Raw genomic sequence first — 25,275 nt, 5'->3', positions numbered from 1 at the left:
AACACAAGGTATTACAATCAGGATGGTCAATCAAGTCATTGGTATAAGTTGGCAACACCCTTTATCTAACAGGGAGCTTGAAGTACAGGGACCACAGTATAAGTATGATATGTGTGTATGTGTATTTGATCAAATGATCATTGGAATGATCATTTGAGAAGTTTTATTTCACTTAGTTTTCAATAACCTTCAAGTCTTAAGGGAACAATTCTAAGCCATGTAAAATCCTCTCTATTAGTGGACATAATATAGATACATTCATTTGAAATATAGTTGTTGCATAATTCAGATGGTATAAATCAAGTATCACTTTTTTCTCTTTTAGTTTTTGACTGCACTATGAGGCATATGGGATCTTAGTTCCTTGATCATGGATCGAACCCACGCCCCCCTGCAATGGTACAGATTCCTAACCACTGGACCCCCAGGAAAGTCCCAGGTTTTACTTTTAAAGATAGAATTTGGTGGTTTTCTAAACTAGCAGTTCAAGTTTTAACATGAGTTACAGGCCTAATTAACTCTTTTGTGAAGTAGCTCTTTGAGGAATTAGGGCCAAATTATACATGACCCGGGCAGGGGTGGGGTGGGGTCCGTGATCTTGATTTTGTCAGTTTCCCTTCTTCCCCGTCTGCACCCCTACTCTCTTCCCCTGCTTTCACGAGTGCTGTCTCAGCCCACACTTCTTTCAGGCTTTATTCTCATCCGGCTATTCAACAACTCTCCAGGGAAGTTTGAATCTGGTAACTGCTTAAACAACATCAGGGAAATGTCACCACTGGTGGGATTTCAGGGGGTCAGTGATAGGCACCTGGGCCCAGGAGGGGTGCTCAGAAGAAATCTGAAATAGGGGTTGTGAATCTCTTCTTCTTCTTGGGTTCTAAGAGTCAGAAAGGAAGGCTGTTAAGGATAGCCCAGCACACCTGTCTGTCCACCTCAGCCTTTTCTGGACCAACCCCCAACCAGTGCCCTTAAAATAGAAAGGCCAGAACCATTAGCTCACTCTGACCTACCATTCTTGTGTCAATAAAATATTAGCAACTATAAATAACTTGGGTATTAATGGGGGAAATGACAAAGCAAAAAGCTCATTCTACAGTGAAAGAGAAAAGTAACATTTTAAATCATATCAGATTGAAGCACTGACACTATTTAATGAAATGTTTCTAAGCAACAAGGTAGGAGAATCAAAGAGCTTCAATAGAGCTAACATTCATAGAATCAGAAGGAATCCAAAAATAGCCTCTGTTTCTTGTAAGCAATTCAGGTTGGAAGGTAAAACAAACTCCTTCCCCAAAATCAGCCAATTGGATAATTATCTCTTCCCAAATATCCCATGTATGGTTTGTTTCAGCATGGAATAACCACATATGTAGCCAAGGAATGGGCTTCCCTCATAGTTCAGTTGGTAAAGAATCCGCCTGCAATGCAGGAGACCCTGGTTCGGTTCCTGGGTTGGGAAGTCCCTTGGAGAAGGGATAGGCTACCCTACCCACTCCAGTATTGTTGGGCTTCCCTTGTGGCTCAGGTGGTAAAAAATCTGCCTGCAGTGCAGGAGACCCCAGTTCGATTCCTGGGTTGGGAAGATTCCCTGGAGAAGGTAAAGGCTGCCCACTCCAGTATTCTGGCCTGGAGAATTCCATGGGATTGCAAACGGTTGGACGTGGCTGAGCGACTTTCAGTTTCAGCCAAGCAATAATATGTATGAAAACCTTGGAGAGGAAGTAACTGGGGAATGATTTAAATCCCCTGGGTATGAGATATACCGTCTTGAACCATTGTCATCAAGATAACTAACAAATAAGAAGATCTCCTGGAGTAGGAAATGGCAACCCACTCCAGTATTCTTGCCTAGAGAATCCCATTGACAGAGGAGCCTGGTGGGCTACAGTCCATGGGGTCGCAAAGAGTCAGACATGACTGAGCGACTGAAAACACACACACAAAAAGCACGCTCAGTACTCCCTCTTATGTGTGTTTTAGGTCCATAAGTGAGTTTTGATATTCCATCACCAATGACAGCCTAGCTTTGTCAGCAGGAAAGATTTTCTGAAGAGAAATTTAAGTGTCTCTGTAGACCCAAATAAGTACTCAGTGGATTCAAGTTAGAAGAGAATATGACATCTTTTCATGTCACCTTAATGCACAAAACCAAGAATCCTTTAATACTTGTAGATTAGTTTCCCCACCACTGTGTGTTTGAAATGACAGCTCAGAAATCCACAAGTATTTTCATAGCTTCCCCAAGAGACAGCTACAGTGTGTGTGAATGTCCTTTTAAAATAACAGTCTGTGCAGAAGGCTTGTGGCATACAAATGGGTGTTCTTGGCTCACTTTTACTCTGCACCAAAAAACATGTATAATGGGCTCAAGAAAGAGAAAAAGGAGGCCCTTTTTCTGGCTGTTGGTCGGTTGACGAGCCAGCGCTGGTTGCTTTGACCTCTCTGTTTTCTGCTGCTGCTGGAGTTTAGTCCAGAAAGTCAGGTAGGGCACCAAGTAGACTGCTTCACTAGAGAGAAAGATACTTCGTGAGATCCATCCATCTACCCATCCATTCATACAGGAAGCACAATTTTCAGAATGGCTTACTTAATTAACAAGTTTTTAGAAAGCTCACCAAAAAATGCATATTTGGGTTTTTTGTTTTTTTTTGTTTCTTCCTTTTGTCATTGGTTTATTTCACCTAGTATGTGTCTTTAAGCTTGATCTTTGTTTTAGCATGTATCAGAATTTTCTTCCTTTTTAAGGCTGATTATGTAGATTTTTAAAAATTGAAGTATAATTTATTTACATTGTTTCAAATGTACCACAAGAAGTTATTCAGTTATGTGTATACACACACACACACACACACACACACGTGTGTGTGTGTATGCAGTCATGTCTGCCTCTTTGTGACCCCATGGACTGTAGACCTCCAGGCTCCTCTGTCCATAGCATTTTCCAGGCAAGAATACTGGAGTGGGTTGCCATGCCCCTCTCCAGGGGATCTTCCCAACCCAGGGATCGAACCTGCGTCTCTTATGTCTTCTGCATTGGCAGGCAGATTTTTTACCACTGGCGCCACCTGGGAAGCAATATATATGTATTTTCAGATTCTTTACTATTTATTTTTCATATTCTTTACCATTAAAGGTTATTACAAGATATTGAACATAGTTCCCTGTGCTATACAGTAGGTCCTTGTTATTTGTCTATTTTATATATAGTATTATATATTATATATAGTATTAATAGTAGGTATCTGTTAAACCCAAATTCTCAATTTATCTCTCCCCATATTTCCCTTTGGTAACCATAAGTTTGTTTTATACATCTGCAAGTCTATTTCTCTTTTGTAAATAAATTCATTTGTATCACATTTTTAAGATTCCACATATGAGTGATACCACACAATATTCTGTTTGTCCAACTTACTTCACTTAATATAATCATCTCTAGGTCCATCCCATGTTGCTGCAAATGGCATTATTTCATCCTTTTATGGCTGAGTAATATTCCAGTGTGTATATGCATCACATCTTCTTTATCCAGTCATCTGCTGATGGACATTCGGGTTGTTTTCCTGTCTTGGCTATTGTAAATAGTGCTGCTGTGAACACAGGTGCATTATTTTTTCTCACTAGAGTTTTCTCCAGATATATGCCCGGCAGGGTCACACAGGAGCTCTATTTTTAGTTTCTTAAAGAGCCTTCACAGGGTTCTTCATAGTGGCTGCACCAGTCTACATTCTCACCAACAGTGTAGGAGGGTTCCCTTTTTACCATACCCTCTCCAGCATTTATCATTTATAGACTTTTTGATGATGCCTATTCTGACCAACGGAGAAGGCAATGGCAACCCACGCCAGTATTCTTGCCTGGAGAATCCCAGGGATGCAGGACCCTGGTGGGCTGCCGTCTATGGGGTCGCACAGAGTCGGACACGACTGAAGAGACTTAGCAGCAGCAGCAGCATTCCGACCAAAGTGAGGTAATATCTTACTGTACTTTTGATTTGAATTTCTCTAATAATTAGTGGTATTGAACACCTCTTCATGTGCCTGTTGGCCATCTGTATGTCTTCTTTGGAGAAATGTGTACTTAAGATTATCTGCCCTTTTTTTTCTGATTAGGTTTCTTTTTTTTTAATTGAACTTCATAATTTCTATTTTGGAAATTAATCCCTTGTCAGTCACATCATTTTCAAATATTTTCTCCCATTGTATAGGTTGTCTTTTCATTTTGTGTAGGGTTTCCTTTGCTGTGCAACAAAAACACGTATTTGTGTGTGTCCACTGAAGCTCACTGGGGTGATTTGTGAGACTGAAGGCACACAGCTCTGGTCCCAGCTAGATCCAGCCCCACAGTCACACACCTTCTGTCAAAACGAGCCTGACTTCCCTCCCAGGTCATGTCTTCAGACTACACAATTTCTAGAATTGTTGCTTTCCTCCTTTAAACCACCTTCAGTTTCAAAATGATCTACTTCACTTGCCCCGGTCTTTTTCCGTGAGTCTGCCTGGAGGACATTTTTGAGCCAGGGGCTTGATGTCATGGTTTTTGTTGTTTTTATTAGATATTTTTATATTGAAATTTGATTTATACTATTGCTATATTAGGTACTTGATACTATAATATTGATATATTAGAATTCTTGCCACATTCTAATATATCTCAGTGGACGTGTCAAGTCACCACAAAGTAACCGGTTTAAAAATTTTATAGATGATGAGATTAGCACAATGTCCATTTAAAACTTCCACAAAACCCAAAATGGAGCCGCCAGCTGCTTCCATTGTTTTTCTGCAGTCACACCATGCCCCCCTACCACGCTCTTACCCACTGTGTATCTTAGGTTCTATAATAAGCACAGAAGGAATGCTAATACCGTAGTGCTTCCATTGAGACCTTCTGCCCAACTGAGGTTGTCTGTCCTGTATCATCACACGCACCTGAATGGCACCACACACAGCTCAGCACAGCATTAGGTCAACCACAGCTCACGATGGTAAAACCAGTGCTGAGTTGATGGGGAAATGAAACTGCTTTGATACATTGCATTTCATCTCTGCAAGTCAAACCGCAGATAAATGCTTGGTCTTGTTCTGGATTAGAATTAAAACAGCCCAGGCTCCCACTCACATGCTGTTGGCTGGAACGCACCCCTGTGAAGCTGTGGGCTAAGTCCTCGCTCAAGAGAACCCCGTTGCTGGTTTCTTCCAGAGTCGAGATTCTCACAGCGTTACTGAAGAGATCAGAAGAGGTGCTGGGCCAGAAGGTACTGTCTTGGGCCTGCAAGCTTTAGCAAAGAGTGAGGAACACTGGACGCAGAATCCAGAGACTGGTCTTACCTGCATCAGCCAAGAACCAGCCATGTGAGCTGCGTGCACACAATTTAGGTCACATTATTGTCTTTTCAGGTGGCCCTAAGCAGCTCATGGTCGCCACACAGATCAAGTCCAAGCTCCCAGGCTGACCTTCAGTTTCAGCCTGTATTCGGCCCCAGCTGTCTGAGGGGTGGCACCATATGGGCTCAGGGGTCCAGACCCTGTGGTCAGGCTACCTGCTGTGAATCCCAGGTCTGCCTCTGTCCAGGTGGACATGTAACCTCACCTTTCTGGACCCCAATGCCCAATCTGTAAGCAATATAGTAGCAAGGGCTGTCTTGTAGGGCAGTGGGGAAGATTAAGTGAGTAAAGATGGCCCTGTCCTTGGCATGGTGCCCACAGGGAGTACATATGCTGGTGGTTTAGTCGCCAAGTCGTGTCTGACTTTTTGTGACCCCATGGACTTTAGCTCACCAGGTTCCTCTGTCCATGGGATTTCCCAGGGAAGAATACTGGAGTGGGTTGCTAGTTCCTTCTCCAAGGTGTTTGCTAACGAAAAACTGTGCCTTCACTTTCGAGTCTGACTTTAAACCCACCTTCTCCACAGCACTTGCCCAGGCACTGTACATGTTTAGGGACCAGTGAGCAATGTTGAGTTAGCAGTTCAGACACATTGATGTACTCAGGGAACGAGAGAGCAGTGAAACTGATTTTCCTCCAATGCTTGTTCCTTTCATGGTTATCCCTTGGCTTCATCTTTCTCGTATTTCTACGTGTCTGTGGGCGTGTGAGCCTGGGCTGCTGTTCTTCACACCTCTCCACTTCTCCTGGCGAACCTCCACTCCTGTCAAGGTGCAGCCCAAACATCACCTCTTCTGTGAACTCCTCCCTGATTTCCAGCTGGGAAGGCACTCTCTCCAGAGCAGTTTTTATAAACGGCTGCATAATTCTTCTACTTTCCCTGCACTGAGAGTTCAGGTCCACATTCCTCCCCTTGCTTCTGGGTAAGCTTGTAACTGCTTCACCCCAAAGAGTCTGTGGCAGGTGTGGTGTCTCAGGAGCCACGCCCTGTGTGTGTGTGCTCAGTCGTGTCCGACTCTTAGTGACTTTGTGGACTGTAGCCAACCAGCTCCTCTGCCCATAGGATTCTCCAGGCAAGAATACTGGAGTAAGCTGCTCTCTCCTCCAGGGGATCTTCCCAACCCAGGGACTGAACCCAAGTCTCTCACATCTCCTGCTTTGGCAGGTGGATTCTTTACCACTGCACCACCTGGGAAGCTGGGCCCTAAAAGATGACATGGCTTCCGTGCTGTTGGCTGGAATACATTCCCTTGGAGCCATGAGGAAGCCTGGCTCCATACAGAAGCCACGTGACACACCTGGTAGGCAGACCTGGTTGCTCTGTTTCCAGGTGGGGCCCCTGACATGGTGGCACACACACAGCCGCCTCCTCTGTGCACCCCCAAATCTGTGAGGATACAAATACAACAATCCCTTCGTGTCCTTACGTCCTGGGCTAGTTTATTATCATCCAGCAAAAGGAACTGGAGCAACTTTCTACGAGCCCCAGTGACAGTATGTTCCAGTGTTGCAGCACTCAGCTACCTCCCAGAATCCTCATGTTTGTCATGCTCGCTGGACTGCAGGCTCTGCGTGGTTTGAACTCTGTTCTACTCATCTCTGTGTGCCTGGCAGCCACCACGGTGCCTGGAACATGGGAGATTCTCAATGTGTGTGCTGCATAAACCACTACTTAGAGGGTTGCCGTTGTTCTGTCACTCAGTCGTATCTGATTCTTTTGCAACCTCTTGGACTGCAGCCTGCCAGGCTCCTTTTTCCATGGGATTTCCCAGGCAAGAATCCTGGAGTGGGTTGCCATTTCCTCCTCCAGGGGCTCTTCCTGACCCACGGATCAAACTCCCGTCTCCTGTATTGACAGGCGGATTCTTTACCACTGGGAGGCCCTTCCCTGAGCTCAAAGCCCTCCCTGCAGCCGTCACATTGAACATGACAGAGGGCTGGGCCAGGCATGTGACCATCAGGTTCTCAGCAGCCTCCTTGAACGCATAGCCCCTCAAGCAGGGCTCGCACACTGTTCTTTCTGTACAGTTAAGTAAGCCAGCAAAGTACCGAGCTTGTGTTGTCACTGCCAGCCTCAGCGGAATAGACATGTGTTCCACGCCCTATGTGACATACACATGTATAGTCACGCTGAGTTTTTGTTGGGTTAGCAGCTGAGTTGGCTCAGAGCTCCCGGTGATGCTTCTGGGGCCGTTGTTCACTTGCTCCTCCGTGTACTTCCCCAGGGGAGCTCCCTACCAGCCTGCTCCATGCCAAGCAGGAGACTCGTGCTGGCTTCAGTTATTTTGTTGGGTTTGAGGTAAATCTTTGACACATCATCTGCATGCAAACCAATTTTGCCACTTCTCCAGTGTCTATTTCTATGACTAGAGTGGCGAGAAGAAACATGCGTCAACAAGCCTGTAAGGGGCTGGGATTAGAGCGTGCTTGAAATTGACAGCAGAGACGCTGAGACGGGGGTTGATGGAGGGAGGCCAGCCTGTGAGCCGTGAAGAATGTGTGACAGGGTTTTCTGGCGTGGATGGTACCTGCAAGACCACAGATGGAAAGTAGTGGCCTCAGGGAGTAGATACCGTGGCCTGAAAAGTCTCCATGTTCAAGGACCTGGTAAACTACATAAAGAAAAACAAAAAAGGGACCAGACATCTCCTGAGCACCGGTGAACTGTGTGCCAGAACGGCGTCTAGGGACTGTCCTTGCAGGTCCATGTACTTTGCGCCATTCTGGTAGCAAGTCTTGTGATGTCTCTGAAGCTGTTCTCTCCTCTATGGCCACACTCCTTCCCCAGCCAGACTATTCCACCCACTCCCAGCCCTCACATCGCACAACCTCCCCCCTTCACCGCCATGAGGGCTGTCTGGTGAACTCACTCAACCTCCAAACAGCTCACTATTGGTTTGCTGTTTTTCTCTACTGACTTCAGGAAAACTTTCCAATGTCCCATCTATGATCCGTGTTTTCCTCTCTTATATCTTCCAATATTACCTCTATTTGGCCTATTTCCTTCAGCCCATTGTTGTGGTTGTTGTTTAGTTGCTAAGTTGTATCCAGCTCTTTTGTGACCCTCATGGGCTGTAGCCCTCTAGGCTCCTCTGTCCATGGGATTCTCCTGGCAAGAATACTGGAATGGGTTGCCATTTCCTTCTCCAGGGGATCTTCCTGACCCAGAGATCGAACCTACATCTCTTGCATTGGCAGGTGGCTTCTTTACCACTGAGCCACCAGAGAAGCCCTTCCTTCAGTCCGTAAATGTTCCTAAATCTCTGACCGTCTCCATTAACTGTTTTCTTCTCCAGAGGTGGCCTTCAGATTTGATCAGACATAGAGATTAATTCAGCATTGCTGTATGAAACCCAGGGTCGTACTGAGACATAACATAGGTGGTATGTGTGTGCTAAGTCACTTCAGTCATGTCTGATTCTGTGTGACCCTATGGACTTCAGCCCACCAGGCTCCTCTGTCCATGGGATTTTCCAGGCAAGAATACTGGAGTGGGTTGCCATGCCCTCCTCCAGGGGATCTTCCCGACCCAGGGATTGAACCTGTGTCTCTTCTGTCTCCTGCATTGGCAGGTGGGTTCTTTACCACTAGTGCCACCTGGGAAGCCCCCTACGTAGGTGGTAATCAATGTCATTTATTAAATTGCAGCACTGCCAGGGCTGTGTAGGAACTTGGACTAATTTTTGAGACTGAAATAGGACTTTGAAAATAGCCTTGCTTTAATCAGAGCTGGAGAGCTCTGCATACATCAGGGCTGGAGAAAGGGTGGAAGACAAGTAGATAAAGGGAGACAGGAAGGCAGGAGACTGAGCATCAGCTGAGAAGCATCTGCTCCCAGAAGGGGTGATGCTGAGTCTCATTCCACTGCAAGGAAACAGAATGCTATGTGGGAAAGTATTGGATTTCTAGGGCTTCCCAGGTAGCTCAGTGTTAAAGCATCTGCCTGATGACTCCCAATGCTTGGAACTGTTTTAACTCCAAGATCCATCCATCCATTCCACAAATATTTATTGAGCAACAACAATGAACCAGGCCCTGTGAAAGACACTGAAGGTATGAAACAAGCAGGACAGCGGAGTGGTGGAGATAAACCAGAAGGTGAATCCTGTAGAACGTGCTGGGAACGTGTCTTATAACAGAGACTGAACCCAGGACATCACAGGGTTCCTGGAGGTGGTTTCAACCTGTGCCCTGATTCATGAAGGGTGAGTTGGCATGAGCCAGGTGAAGAGGGAGGAGTAGACAAAGAAGAGGCTGGACGGTTACACTGGGACCAGGTAAGGAAGATCTGCAGTCATCCTGCTGAGGGATTTGTGGTTTAACATGTGTCATGTGCGTCCTCATGCTCAGCACAAAGAAGTCCCTGGTATATCTTATCCTTTATTATTTATTCTATGGGCCACAGGAAGTCAGAGGATTTTAACTGGTGTAAGTCAGTCAAGATGGGGGGTATTGACATAATAAGATTTGCATTTTCCAAGCTCCCTTTGGCGGTAGGGAAGAGAATAGATGGTAGGGGATCATTATTAGAAGGAATGAGTAAGTGGAGGAGCCTGAAGGGGTGATCTGACAAAACGTGACAGTAGCTGGGGTGGGAGGTGGCCATAGGAAAGGAGGGAAGTGGTGAAGTGTTGCAGATGGGAGGGGAGAGGGCGAAGAAAGCAGTGTGTCAACAACCCTGCGTTCCCTCATCAAGCAAAGAAGCTGTGTTGGTGCCTTTCCCCAACACAGGAAACAGCAGAGCAAGGAGAGGGAGAAAAAGGATGCACTCTGTGTGTGGAATGTCCAGCTTCAGTGCCTGTGGGACATGCCGGCAGCTGGGCATGGGCTGGAACTAATGAGAAAATCTGGACTAGAAATCTAACTTCGGGAAGTTGGCAGCCCTTAGAGAGGAATTAAATCCACAGCAGTGGATGAAATGGTCCTGAGAGAAGGGGAGCAGAGTGGCCCCAGGAGCAACCCTGAGGAGGAAGGGATCAGGGATCCGGGGACAAAATTATATATATATATATATATATATTTTTTTTTTTTAAAGAAACAGTCTAAGGTTGTTTGTTAATTAGCAATAGATAACTAAAACACTGGCAATACCAATCTTTTTTTCTGGTGAAGCTGTTCCTTTAATGATCAACAATGATCTCAGTTGAAACTTCAGGGGCCTTCTCAAAGTCTTTTCCTTTCTGGACAGCTCCAAAGCACGTGACGATTCTGAAACTCCTTCTGTCGGTGCCTCTGTCTCCTTTCAGGTCTGTGGCCTCCTCTGGGACTCAGTACTTTTCCCTCATCCGTTAAATATAGGGGCTCCATAAATGATGTGCTCCGACGTTCTCTATAAACTCTGGTCTCAGTGTTTTTTATTCAATCTCATTGCTTTAAATATCACCCCCACCCAGATAATGTCCAATTCCTGGCAGAGGCACAATGATTAGAGGCTCAAAGTCTGGAAATGGGCCAGACAGGGCTTTAATCCTGCATCTGCCAGTTCCTAACCAACCGTGTGACACTGATGTGAACCATTAAAGTAGTTCAACCCCTCTAAACCTCCACTTTCTCCTCTCTTAAATCTGGATAATAATAGCATCTAGCTCACATGGACATTGGTTTAGCTGCCCCAGAATGAAGACTTAATTAATCACAGTTTTCCCATACCACTGCTTACGTAAGAAAAAAATGGTAATATTGAATGTTTGTATGTGTGTGGTGTAAATGGAGGTGACTGTGATCGGTAAGAATTGGCCAGAGGGCTCTGGCCTCTCCAACCCCTGCCCAGCCCCCACCCTTGAGGGTGAGGGCCTGGATAGTGACCATCCCAGATCAGACAGGGCACCCCCACCCTCACATCACACACAGATCCCACAAGCCCCGGGGAGGGCCGGGGGAGAAGGGGGGCAGCTGAGAGACCAATATTTCCCAAAGAGAAGTTGTTGTCTGGAAAAGGCCATTTAAATCTGCAGACGCAGAGCGGCCCTGACTGCTCATCACCACCCAGAGGGTGAGGGTGGAAAAAGAGGAGAAAAGAACTGTGTATCTTAAGATCTCTCTCCAGTCCCCCCACTCAGCAGGAACACCCAAAAGACTTCAGTGCAGTGTCACAGCCAGCACAGACACACCCACTGGTCCTACTCAGGTCACGTATTCTCGCGCGCGTGTGTGTATGTGCGCGCGTGTGTGTGTGTGCGTGTGTGTGTGTGCGCGTGCGTGCGTGCGCACACTTAGTTCTGTGCAGTTTTATCACGCGTAGGTTTGTATATCCACCACCGCAGGGAAACAAGGATCCAGAACTTTCTCACCACCACAGGGATCCTCGGTGTTGCCAGATACAACCACACCCACTGACCTCCCTCCCCACCCCTCACCCTGACAGCTGAGCACCCATTATTCATTTCTACAATTCTTTTCATTTCAAGAATGCCCTAGATGGAATCACCCAGCCTGCAAACTTTTGGAATTCGCTTTTATCATTCAGCACGATACCCCTGAGATCCACCCTGGTTCTTGCCTGGCTCACAGGTCATCCATTTCAGGGCTGAAAGCAGCAGCTCTTCACCATCTGGATGGACTCCAGTTTCTATGACCACTCATGGGTTTTAGGAGATCTGGGTTGTCTCCAGTCTGGGGTATTATGGATTCTACTGCTGTTGTATTGACATACAAGCTTTGGTGTCAATTCTTACTGTACTTTTAAGATTAATTTCCCAGAAAACTCCAGTTAAATATATTCTCCTTTCTTTACAGGCTATTTAAGTTTTCCCGTCTCTGAAATGTTTTTTGACCATTGCTGTTTCTGGTTATTTATCTTTCTCATTTTGATTCTTGGGGATTTTTTATAGATTCTGAATGCTAATCTTTTGTCAATAACATATGTTATAAATATCTCCCAAACTCTGGTGTCCTTAAACATAAACTTTTAATCTTAATGTGGTCAGACTTATAAGTCACTCTTTTGTTTACACTTTTTTGTATTCTGTGTAAGAAATTATTCCTTACCCCAAGATCACAAAGATAACCAGCATGGTCTCCTAAAATTTTAGGGTTTTGCCTTCCACATTTAAGTCCTTCATCCACCTGGAGTTTGGTTTGTGTTACATATTTAGATAGGGCTGCAATGTCAATTTTTGAACATGAATCCCCACTTGTCCTATGACCATTTAAAGTCTGTTCTTTCCCCAGTGACCCCAAAAGCCATCTCTTTTGCATATTAAGTGTCTATATATTCTCAGCTGTGTTTCTGGGTTCTCTCCACTCAGTGGCGAAAAATGAGAATGTTCCCCTTGTGGGGAGCAGGGGAGATGGGGCAGGCTTACTCCTGGCTCCCTCTGTGCCCTTTAGGGTGTCCTAGCCTGTGCACGACTGAGCAACTTCACTTTCACTTTTCACTTTCATGCATTGGAGAAGGAAATGGCAACCCACTCCAGTATTCTTGCCTGGAGAATCCCAGGGACAGAGGAGCCTAGTGAGCTGCCGTCTATGGGGTCGCACAGAGTCGGACACGACTGAAGTGATGCGGCAGCAGCAGCCTGTGCAGGTGGTCAGCATCTTTTAAGAAGCCATGCCCTTCAAAGACCTGGGCTATGTCTGGTCTCTGACACTTCAAGCTTCGGGGTCCACTCCCTCTCTTAGGAACCTGGCCACTCATTAGTCGACCTTCTTGCCAGTTCAAGTTTTTATCAATTTTTTTTTCTTCCTTATCGGCTCTTTTCAGGAGGGCATCATTCAGTATTTTCTGAGGCCAGGAAGGGAAACAGGAAATTCACATCAAGCCAAACTGGCAGCTTAATTAACTTCAGGAGAACTGGAGTTTGGGCGAATGGCCTTCCAGCCCTTCTTCACTTCCTCATGGCGCCCACTTTGGGTATTTGAAAGCCTGCAAACTCATCCCCCAGCTCCAATCTCTCACCAGACCAACCCACCTCCCTATGGCTGCCAGAGCAATCTCCTCAGAGCAGATTCCTGACCAGGACAAAACCCTCTCTGCCACCCTGTCCTCCCTCTTGGCTGTTCAGCAGCCAAACAGCTCGAATAGGTCTCACCACCTGTGAAGAAAGGTCGAGGACCCGAGCCTAGTCCTGGAGCTCAAGCAGTCCGGCTGCACGTTCCCGGGTGAGCACGACTTAGCAGCTGTGATTGGAGGAACGTGCCCCAACGTGGGGAGAGTCTCCCTGTGATTTGAGGGACGAGCATCGGCGTGGAGAGAGGTTCCCGGGTGATCAGGTGAGCCCTTGTTGCACGCATGAACATTGAGGAACAGGGCAAGTCGTCACGCTCTAGGCCGGCGGCCACGGGCTGAGAAGGGCCGGCTTTGAGCCGGTGAGGACCAGGAGCCGAGGAGGCAGTTCCAGAAGCCGGGAGTGACCCTCAGCTGACTGCAGCAGCCCGGAGACAGGGTCCTCGGTCACAGGAGAGCCTGGACCCGAATCCTGCCCATGAACGAGGCTAGAAGCCCATCTCCCCAGAGCTCCCGGCAGCGTCCCACTGGCTGCGCCTGGATTTTGGCCTTGGGCAACCCGGATCTGAACACCAGGCGAGCCTGCACAGACTGTTGACTTGAAGAACGAAGGTAAGAAACTTGGGTTGTTTATTTAAGTATTGAGAATTTGTGAGGCTGGCAGTAGGGACTGAACGCACGCGCCTCTGAGCTGGGGGGCGGGGGGTGCTGTGGTCAGGTGCGTTCACATCATCTCTCTCAGGTACGGCTACCCAGCTGCCCAGCCTCTGTTCTGTTTGCCATTGGAAAGGAGTGTAAATCCGGATTGGCTTACTGCACGGGGGCTCCGTGGGGACTCGGTGTGATAACGTACGCCCAGGGCCCCCGCGTGTGGTCATTCACACTCGGTCACCTCCTCGCACGCGCCATACTCCCCACGGCCACACCTTCCTCTCGCCTCTGACACTCTTATCTCTTCACACCAACCTTCTGCCCGTTCTCCAAGGCCCAGCTGAGCTGTCGCCTCCTACACAAAGCTGGGATCCACCCCCTACAAGTAAAGCCCTTCTCCTGCGAATTCTTACAGTTTGCCATCTTTACCTCTACACTAGAACGAGATTGGAGCCCAGGCTGCTTCTTTCTGTGGAATCTCAGGAAATAGCGGAAAGGAGACGGAGGACTTTAAAAGCTCCCACCAGCTCTCCTGTGTTTTGTTGTGGGACTCTGGGAGCAGGGTGAGGTGCCTCCCCAGGCCCAAGAGCCAGCCCTCTAAGGGATCTCTGAGTCCCATCCACTGCCCCTCAGGACCAACTGTATATTAGGACTGGGAAGTGTGACTGACCGAACTGTGTTCCCCCAAACTCCAAATGTTGAAGCCCTGACCTCCAGGGCCTCCGAATGTGTCTGTATTTGAAGCTAGGGCCTTTGAAGTGGTGATTAAATAAAATGAGGCTGTTAGGTGGTTCCTGATCCAATCTGTATCCTTATAAGAAAGGGAATTTTGGAGACAGAGGGAGAGACACTAGGGGTGCGAGCACTGAAGAACAGCCACATCACCACAGTGAGAGGACAGCCATGGGCTTAGGAGAAACCAAACCTGCTGACACCTGAATCTTGGACTTCTGGCCTCCAGAACTGTGAGAAATAATTTGTTGTTCAAGCTGGCAGCCCTAGTCAGTAAATACAGGCAGAACAGAATTGTGGAGGAGAACCTGATCATAGTTGATTGTTTAGTAATCCACATAGTGTACCAGGCTGTGTTGAGAGCTAACTTTGCATTTAAGAATTTACTTTTTTGAGTGTACCAGTATATTATGAAAATAGGTGTTCACGGGTCATCATAACATAGTAAAGGGCAATGCTCTGGGAAAAAACAAGAATCGAAATAACCAGGGAGTGTTGGAATCTACATCTCTTGATAGAATTAACAACTGTTGAATTCTGGTCTGAGGTGCAAGGGAGAGGACCAGATTGAAGCCAGAACGTTCCACGTTTCTCTAAGAAATCTCTTGGCAGAACCAGGTCACTGACCAGTTAGTGATTGCCCGTGGCTGGCAGTGTCTGAGAGGAGGCAGTGACCACTCCTCTGTGAATTGCTCTGTTCTCATCATGAAAGTTGCTAAGTAGCCACTCTCTATGTCTGTAGTCAGTGAGTCAACAGCTTGCACCTGGCACTGGCCTCCTATTGACAGTCATGCTCACAGTTCCCTCCCAATGGCAGACACTGCTTCCAGATACAGGTTGATCAGGCCTTGTCCATACCATGTGTGTTTTTACATGGCTGTGATTAAACTGGCAGAAATGTCTGAAGGCAGGAGGGAGAAGAAGGAGCAGAGGCTCCAAGTGGGCCCCTCATAGCTGCTCTGTGGATGTTTCAAAATGAGTTACCTTGTTGCCAAACTCAAGTTCAGCTGCTTGTGGCTCAAGAATCCAGTATTGAGACAACTGTTGGGTGAGAGGAGATAGCTTCCTTGAGGAAGCCAGCAATCCAGGGGAGAAGGTGGACTCATGTCCCAAAGGGCCAGCTCCCCCTTGTTGACTGGGGGCACGAACTCTTATAGGGGAGGGTCAGGGTGCACAGGTGGGGTGGAGGGCTATGTGTAGAAGAGCAATCAGCTCTTGGCTGTCGTCTTGGAGTTGGTCATCAGTGTCATCTGTATTGTTTTGTTGTTCAGGCGCTAAGTCGTGTCTGACTTTTTGCGACCCCATGAACTGCAGCACACCAGGCGCCCCTAACTGTTTTAAGTGCAGTTAATCTTCAGTTCCAAGATTGGCTTGTTCCCATTTGTTTGAGGACAGCTCTTGCAGTTGTGGCAGCTTTTGCCACTGCTGCAGTCTGGTCATCATGTAGTTAACTTCTCCTACCTGGTGGGGGTTTCAGTATCTATAAGAAGCTCACAGGACATGACTCAAAATACTATCTATAGCCCTTGAGGAGGAACTAAAGGTCTTTGACTTTGTTTAATGGGTAAACTGTTATTATTTGATGTTGTTTGACTATTTCCCTTCTCTTCTGCATTTTCTCACCTCTCAGATTAAATTTGTTCTTTGGCTTAAGTTTTTCTACAAACAAGAGGCAGGAGGAGGACTTTGTAGGGGGTGGGTCCTCCTCGGTTTCAGCCTCACTGTCCTTTCGTTTTTTTCCAGTTATGTGTGTCTTGATCACGTGGGCCTTGTATGTTTATTTTTTTTTAATTGAAGTGTAGTTGCTGGGCAATATTATGTAAGTTACAGGCGTGCAGTATAGTGATTCACCTTTTTAAAATGTTATATTCCATTTATAGTTACTATTTTAAAACTTGGCTGTATTCCCTGTGTCGTACATTATATCCTTTGGTTCATTTGTTTTACACCTAAGAGTTTGTCCTTATTCCCTACCCATACATTTCCCCTCCCCACTGATGACCACTAGCTTGTTCTATGTATCTCACCTCACCCACTATCCCTTCTAAAACCCTGTGGTACAGACAGCCTCACCGATAACTATGAATAACATCTTCTTTTTATCTTCCCACATGACTAGCATCAAAGAGATTGCCTGAAATACGGAATTTAAAAATTATACTTCCATCATTATTTTAAATGTGCCTGTGTACTGTTGACCTCCTTGGACTTCTGGCACAAGAATTGTGACCTTTCATTCCCTGTGGAAGCCCATCCACGCACAAAGTGCCTGATACCTGGGAGGCAAGTAATAACTATTTGTTTAACAAATGAACTGAAGTTCTCAAGAAAAATACCACCAGTGCCTTAGAGACGAAAGAAACGCCTGAACAAATCACCTTCCACCCCCATCTGTCTGTCTCTGAATTCCTTTAGACAATAAATATTTGCGCATTCTAAAACACACAGTTTGAGCAGAATCTAATCAGTCTCTTTTGAGCTTCCTCAGGGCAAAGTCTAGGCCCAGCCAATGCGCCCCCACTCCAGACCTTTTCTCTCGTTTATACCCCTTCCTCCGTCTGCAAGCCCGGCTACTCCTGTCTGTCTTGTCAGATTCTCTGACTCCTTTGATGAAGCTTAGCTCAACCATTGGGTTTCATACCAGTCTTCCCCTCGTTAAACCCATCGCATTATTGGCATCTCATCCTCCTTTTGTGGATTCATGTCGCACCCACTTCCAGACCATGCGGTGAACTTTCGGAGCTCAGTGGTTGTGTCTCTAAAGTCACTTCCAACCTGTGCCCTTGCTGACCACTCTGCTCGTGCTCACTCTCTGTTGCCCACCTTCTCACGTCTTCCCAGGATGCCGAGATGCCCCATTGGTTGGTCTCCTTGCAGAACACTTGTGGCTACATTTACTTTGGGGAGGATGTCTTCAGAGTCATTTATTCAGCAGTTCCTTATTGAGAACGTGCTGAACAAGCTTTGCAGACACTGCTTGGGTCCCTGGAGATGTGGCCATGAAGTGACAAGCGGACCCATCACAGAGGGGGTGACGAGTACATTAACAACGAGAGCGTCTTAGATGAAGGAACGCTGAGGTTAGGGCAGACAGAGCAGGGTGGCTGTGATGGGAAGGCGGTTTATTTAGTGTAAGGTGTCAGGAAAGACCTCTCTAAGGAGGTGACAGTTTCACCCAAATCAAGACAAGGAGCCTGTTAAGCAAAATGCAGATGAGTCAGGGTAGCAGGGGGTGGTCAAGAGTAGGTGCCATAAGTGGGGGAAGCGGACGGCTGCCAGGTGGTAGGGACCCTGGGGGCTGGCTTCAGCTGGAGGCGGAGGTTTTAGTCTAGATTCACTGGGGACCACCAGGGGATTGTACTTGGGAGGAGATGGACAGATGGGCATTTGTGCCTAGGTGCTGGATGCTGGCAGGAGACAGGGGAGACCTGGACAGGCCTGGCCTGTCATAGGTGCTGTCCTGTGAAAACAGCAGGAAGTGAATGGCTTCTGACGACATTTTGGCAATAAACCAACAGGCCTTGCTGCTGGGTCAGATGTTGTGGGTGGAGGATGGGAAGAATTTAGAGGGACCCATGGATTGTTGGCCCAGCAACAAGTATTGGTAACTGAGATGGGACAGACTCAGGCTTAGAAGGGGTCCTGGGTGCGGACCCTGGGCAGGTTAAGGACCTGTTAGATGTTCAGTCAAGCCCATGAAGAAGGGTCACTGAAGGCCACGGGGCTTGTCTTGGGACCTGCATTCAGTCCTTTCCTTTTGCATGGCCTTCTGAGCTGGTTGATCGTTGCTTCCACAACACATGGAGGGTTCCTGTGCTGTATCGCTATCCAGAGATGGAGCATGTGGGATTTCAACTTTGAAGATTGTGGAGAAGTGAAAGCTCCACACTGGCCTCGGGCTTAAGCCACACACTCCCTCACTGAAAGGTGGACATCACAGAACAAGGAACAATACTTTTGATTAGGACCAAAAGAAGATGATCCGAGGGTCCAGGTTTTCTCCTTTCTGTCATGGCCATTTACTGTATATGTTGTGCTTATTTAACTTATATGCAGAGTACATCATGAGAAATGCTGGGCTGGAAGAAGCACAAGCTGTAATCAAGATTGCCAGGAGAAATAGCAATAACCTCAGATATGCAGATGATACCACCCTTATGGCAGAAAGTGAAGAAGAACTAAAGAGCCTCTTGATGAAAGTGAAAGAGGAGAGTGAAACAGTTGGCTTAAAGCTCAACATTCAGAAAACTAAGACCATGGCATCCAGTCCCATCATTTCATGGCAAATAGATGGGGAAACAGTGGAAACAGTGGCTGACTTTATTTTTCTGGGCTCCAAGATTGCTGCAGATGGTGATTGCAGCCATGAAATAAAAAGATGCTTACTCCTTGGAAGGAAAGTTATGACCAGCCTAGACAACATATTAAAAAGCAGAGACATTACTTTGCCAACAAAGGTCCATCTAGTCAAGGCTATGGTTTTTCCAGTGGTCATGTATGGATGTGAAAGTTCTTTCTATAAAGAAAGCTGAGCGCAGAAAAATTGATGCTTTTGAACTGTGGTGTTTGAGAAGACTCTTGAGAGTCCCTTGGACTGAAAGGAGATCCAGTCCATCCTAAAGGAGATCAGTCCTGGGTGTTCATTGGAAGGACTGATGTTGAAGCTGAAACTCCAATATTTTGGCCACCTGATGCAAAGAGCTGACTCATTTGAAAAGACTGTGATGCTGGGAAAGATTGAGGGCGGGGGGGGAGGGGATGACAGAGAATGAGATGGCTGGATGGCATCACCGACTCGATGGGCATGAGTTTGAGCAAACTCTGGGAGATGGTGAAAGACAAGGGATCCTGGCTTGCTGCAGTCCATTGGGTTGCAAAGAGTCAGACACAACTTAGCAACTGAACGACAAGCAATTAATCTATGTTGTGGAAAATAAACACAAGTGTAATTGTCATTGTAAGACCTCCTAACAGCCCTTTGTAAAAACATCAACCACTGAGTCTCTGAGGCTGTGGACAGAAACTAGAAAAATCAGAGGATGCCTATGTGGTAGTTTCCTGGTCATTGAAGGACATTAGGTGTTGACTGACATTCTCATGGGGTCGCAAAGAGTCAGACACAACCGAACAACTGAGCACGACGTTCTCACAGGTCCTATACATATGTATTCCTAACCTCACACCTAGATCTCCATTTTGAATACCCACTCCAAGCAAAAGAGCCTGTTTAAAGCACATTGAAATTCCCTTCCTTGTCTTACAGTAGGCTCTAAGGGCTAAGGCCACATTTGAGTCAAAGCTACCAGATGATTTAGTATTATCCAGAAAAAGAATTAAACAGGGGTCCCCACATCCCTCTTATGGGAAACGGAATGAAATGGCAGTCTTCCCCAAAGGAGGCCTGGTGCCTCCCTCAACAGGAGGAGTCCTGACCTTGTCCTCCCATCAGGCAGTGCAGCCACTCTGCACGGTAGCTCAGGAAACCGGAGACCTTTCTGCTTAGAGTCTGGAGGGGGACGGAGTTGGTGTGAACCCCTCCAGGGTGAGAAGCTGTCTTTCCGCCAGGCCTGTCTTATCTGGGTCCCCTCTTGAGCCCCCTCAGAACACGAGGTGGCCCTTGTCATAGGCGCTCCAGCCTGGTACCGAGTCCTGGGGCCTTCACACGGCTGGTGTCAGTGGCTTAGCATCACACCGGTCTGGTCTTGAACCGACTCCACCCTCATGCTGACTTTTCTCCTTTTTCTGCTATCAGTCACTGATTCAAGCGTTCTGTTATTTATCGCATGTTATTTCTCACTGGACAGAGCGTTTTCCCCTTACTGTTTAAATTGTGGAGGAATTCACTGAATAGAGTCCAAGGTTAAGGTCACTGGAATGCTTCTCTCTGCACCTAAATTAATTATTTAAAGAGAGAATTTCTGAGATCTTGTGTGATTTTCAAGCTAAAGCCTGATTCAGTGAAAGGAAGAGAGTGAAGGGCTGTCTTGTGTTTTTGGTTTTAATATTCAAATTCAGCCGGGCAGAATGGGAGGGTGGCTGTAACACAGAAAGCCAGCCAGGCAGCCACTGTTTCTTGGGCGGGCGGCACTTTCGGGTGCCGTGTCCATCTCTTTTCTTTCTCACACTGTATCGATTAAAAATAGCCTCTCGCACGCCAGCCTTGTTCTGCGGTGTTGCACAGGGTTGTCCTCGTGGAGTATGTGTAGAAGGGTAATGATGCTCTGGCCATCAACCCCGGTTCATAGCTGTTCATCATGACTGAGGGCTTGCTGGTCACGATTTGCCACTGCAGGCAGAGGGCTTGCTGTTTCCATCAAGAGAAAGAATTTATGAAAGTTCGCCCCTGACTTTGATGAAGCAGAGGTCTAAATGCCATCATAACAGAAACACAGGCCACATTTTTTAAAGGTACCCTAAGGGGAGCCAAAACAAACACAGCAGCCGCTATAACAAATCTCTGAGGATTTAGGCTGTAAATGTTAATAGTGTCCTTGACCTGTAGAAGCACTTTATGGTTATAAAGAGGTTTCTCATTTATTCCTCACAACACCTAGGTGACAAAGGAAGAAAAACAATTAATTTTTTTTCCATTTTGCAAATGGGACAACCAGAGTTCAGAGGCCCAAGGTCACGGGGCTGGTGAGTGGCCTGAGCTTGAAGCTGGGTCTAGCACCTTCTCACTATGTTGTCAATAATGTGCTATTCTTCACATGAGGCCAAGGTCTCTGTGTTGCTTTTTCCAGTAATCGTGATGGGCAGACATGCCATACACCTTCTGTAGCCCTGTCATCTTATGTCTAGGCACGCACATTGCTTAAGAGGCAGTTCTCAGCTGGGGGTTCAGGCTATGAATGTAAACTAGACTGTTTTATTTAGTCGGCTTTTGTGAAGGTCAAAATTGTGATCACACTGGTGCCAGAAGATTTTTTCCAATTGCTTAAAGAGCTTTATAGGTATCTGGCTCAGACAGTAAGGAATCTGCCTGCAATGCAGGAAACCTGGGTTTGATCCCTGGGTCGGGAAGATCTCCTGGAGAAGGAAATGGCAACCCACTTCAGTACTCTTGCCTGGAGGATCCCATGGTCAGAGGAGCCTGGCAGTTTAAAGTCCATGGGAGTGCAAAGAGTTGGACGCAACTGAGTGACTAACACTTTCACTTTTCATCCACACTCCTGCTGTGATGCAGATTTTTAACAGAAACAATAATACTAAGAGCTGAGCCCGGAGTGGAGACACATGGCACTTCACAGACTGCAGTAATTGTTCAGTATGTGTGATGTTCTGTTGCGACTGGGCCTATGATGCTGCACTGTCTTATCATCACCGTCATTAGCCAGAGAAGTATTTTACAGCCATTCCACCCACTCGGATAACCCATGGGGGAGGACACACTGATTGGAGGTGCTGCTAATAGGAGGGTAATTCACGGATGGAGTTGGGATGAGCAGTGCCCAGCCAGGTCACCGAGCAGGTCTCTCCCTTGAACGGTGCTTTTACGGATCCTCTCACCAGATAGGAGGGTGCTTACCATCGGCACTCAGTCTCACCCATAATGTTGGTCTTCGACATTCCCTGTCTTCTGTGTGGAATCTGCGTGGGTTTTCTTTTCCCACACTGGGGCTGTCCATTAGGGGAAAATTTATGGATCCAGATGGTATCCCTGATCCCTAGGTGTTCTTGGGTCCACACTCAACATTTCCAGAGCCCATGAAGAAGGTTCTAGGTCACAAGATGTCTGGAGAAGGAGAGGGGAAGATTACATAGCCCCCGAATCCAGGACGAACGGTTTGTGTCCAGGTTGACTGCTCCTGTCTGTTTTGACAATAACTTAATTTTTATAGTCATGAGGATGGTAGGACTGGGGTGGGCATAGGTATTTCTATGAGGGAAATGTTTTATTTTAGAAAACTTGGTTAGAATTATATTTTGAACCTGGCATAGACTTCACACTGCAGGTCCCTTGATGCCAGTGGACATCAGGAGGCCAGTGCCTGTTCCCCCAGCCCCACGAGGCACAGGCGAGGTTGTCTGCCTTCACTGTTTGCCCTGGAGCGCACAGAGCAAGCCAGGCGAGACTCCAGGGGTGGGCAAGCACTTCTGCCTTCCTAATGGTTCTCTGGAGGGGGGATGAGAGAGTTGTTCAGGATGGGATGCTGGTGGGAGATGCCGGAAGCTTCAGTTGTGTTCTGAAGCAGCCCAGAACCAAGGTCACACCTCGCGGTGCTGAGTCTGGAAGCGGGGCAGTGAAGCCATCGAACCACAGTGTGCGTCCTTCGCTGCTGGTGCTCTGAGCAGTCACTGCATTGCCACGCAGCGCTGTGTGTGGATCCATGCACGGAATCCACCCCGCACACTGCCTTGTGCCAGTGTGTGCTCACTGCACTCAGGAAGGCAGTGTGTGTGAGGAGGCTGAGGAGCCTGCCCGAGTTATTCCTGTGCCGATCCCCACCCTGCCTCTCCCGGATTCTGGGTCTGCAAGGGCCCCAGGGCGGGTTTGGTGTGAGACACTCCTGCTCTGTGGGGCCCCGGTAAGTTGCCCTAAGTACTGAGGCTGCTCCCCAGGTCTCAGCTCTTCTCAGGGACGCTGGTGCAGGGCAGCCGGTGTCACAGAAAGAGGCTGAACTGAGAGTCAGAACCTTCTTTGCAGGACCAGGAGACTGAGCTCATCTTCGGGCTTAAGATACAAAGTGGGGGTGAGGCTTTCTCTTGCAGCCATAGGTGCCCCCCAAATGTTTGACACTGATATGAAATAATAGGGAAAGGGAGAAGGGTCAGCCAAGATCACAGCACCAGCTGGACGAAGCGGGCAGAGACCCACGCTGGGTTGTGGTGGATGTGGTTCCTTAGCAGCCCCCCGGCTCTGGCGTCAGTGAGGTCCTTTGAAGCTGTCTCCAGGATTATTCTTCATGCTCATTTCACTTTGTGATGTATGACATTACGTCACATAAGAGCTTTGCTCAAATTTATGGTTTATTAAATATATGTGCATATATTTTGGACTTCCCAGGTGGCTCAGTGGTAAAGAATCTGCCTGCAATGCAGGAGATGTGGCATTGATCCCTAGATCAGGAAGATCCCCTGGAGCCCTAGAGGAGGGCATGGCCATCCACTCCAGTATTCTTGCCTGGAGAATCCTATGGACAGAGGAGCCTGGCGGGCTACATTGCATGGGGTCTAGTATACTAATTAATTTTAAGCAATAAAGTTAAACTACCTATATATTTACATATGTAGTTTAACTTTATTGCTTAAAATTAATGTACTAATAAATTTAATAAAGTTACAGTTTATTAAACCTAATGAATTTAATAAAATTACATTTTATTAAACTCAGTTAAACTTTATTGATTAAAATTAATTAGTATAGTAATAAATTTAATAAAGTTAAACTTGGTTGAGCTGCAGGAATGTTTAAACCAGTAACTTATCTCTGCTCATACAGATTTAATTTGTAAGGAAAGAAAAACCTAACAAGGTAAGACCGTCTGCTAGTGACTTACCTTCAGGTTTATTCAGACATAAAGGAGATGATTAAATTCCCAGTGAATCAGAGGTTAAGCTGGTCTGAGGCATAATGTTCAGCCCTGCAGATCAGTTTCAGGTTTGTCTTCCCTTCTGCTGAACATGTGCTTTCCCTTCCAGCGAATGATGCTGGCTTGAAATTGGATTTTGCTACTTCGTGTTTTTTTCTAGCACATCTCCTGATGATCAGGTTCAGATTTTACCTAAGTGTCCCAGCTGCTGAACCGTGAAGCTGGTACAGTTCTAAAGCAATATTTTTTTTTTTCAGATAAATAACCCCGCAGAGCAGTATTTAGCTGTCCCTGTCTGGAGCCCAGGGGGCAGGAGATAGAGTCCGAAGCAGAGGTGGGGGCTTTGCCGGCCGAAACGCGAATACCTGGGCTGTGCTGTCCGCAACATGGCGTGTGCTCGGGCAGGGAGGTCACGATTGGCGTTTCGGGAACAGCTCCAGGCTACAGCAGCAGCAGGAGCACCTGGCTTCCTGCTTCCTGTCTCACAGCCTCACTGTTGGCGCCCTCGTTTCCTTTTGTGCTCCTGAGAGACGCTAGAGCCTGGATTTGGTGTGGCAGTCACCGGGCCAGAGTTGGACTGGGAGAGCCGTGGGTTCTGATTCCAGACAGTGACTTCATTCCCTTTCTTCTTCCCATCCTGTCACCCTGCACTCTCTGCAGCCTCTCTCTCCCCTTCCACCTGCATCAGCTCCACCGTCTCCATCTGCACTGTCTCAGTCATCCACATCTCCAACCCCTTCCCTGCCTCACACCCCCGCCCCATTCCCACAGCAGCAGGACTGCAGGCTCCTTGGACCTCAGGAATCCGAGTGAATAGCTCAGATGGTTTTGAAGCACCCCCCATGCAGGCAGATTTGTTTGTGTGCGGCACCACTCTTTCCCACCAAAGAAAAGACAGAACAAATTCAAGAACATTCAGAGGGAAAATGCAAGGATTTTTGCTTTTGGTTTCTTCCTCTAGGGTTGTGAGTAGTGTCTTTAAACCATAACCTTCTTAAGTGTCTGATATTTCAAGTCTAAACGTCTT

General features: G+C 47.1%; 2 long non-coding RNA genes across 2 annotated transcripts; one reads left to right on the top strand and one right to left on the bottom strand.

The window, feature by feature from the left end:
• Nucleotides 1-12,259: 12,259 nt before the first annotated feature.
• LOC147366541 (uncharacterized) lies at nucleotides 12,260-17,160 on the top strand. The gene is made up of 2 exons (XR_015168854.1): nucleotides 12,260-13,944; nucleotides 16,835-17,160. It is a non-coding gene; the product is annotated as an uncharacterized LOC147366541 (long non-coding RNA).
• Nucleotides 17,161-20,695: 3,535 nt separating this feature from the next.
• On the bottom strand, nucleotides 20,696-24,358 carry LOC147366540 (uncharacterized). Its single transcript, XR_015168855.1, has 2 exons — nucleotides 24,216-24,358; nucleotides 20,696-22,450 (listed from the first exon to the last, which is right to left on the bottom strand). It is a non-coding gene; the product is annotated as an uncharacterized LOC147366540 (long non-coding RNA).
• Between the last annotated feature and the right edge of the window lie 917 nt (nucleotides 24,359-25,275).

Source organism: Bos grunniens, chromosome 8 (assembly GCF_055505025.1).
Source record: "Bos grunniens cultivar Pamir isolate PY7600 chromosome 8, Bosgru_T2T1.0, whole genome shotgun sequence".
In the NCBI taxonomy this organism is placed as follows: Eukaryota; Metazoa; Chordata; class Mammalia; order Artiodactyla; family Bovidae; genus Bos; species Bos grunniens.
This window is presented reverse-complemented; position numbering and strand designations above follow the sequence as displayed.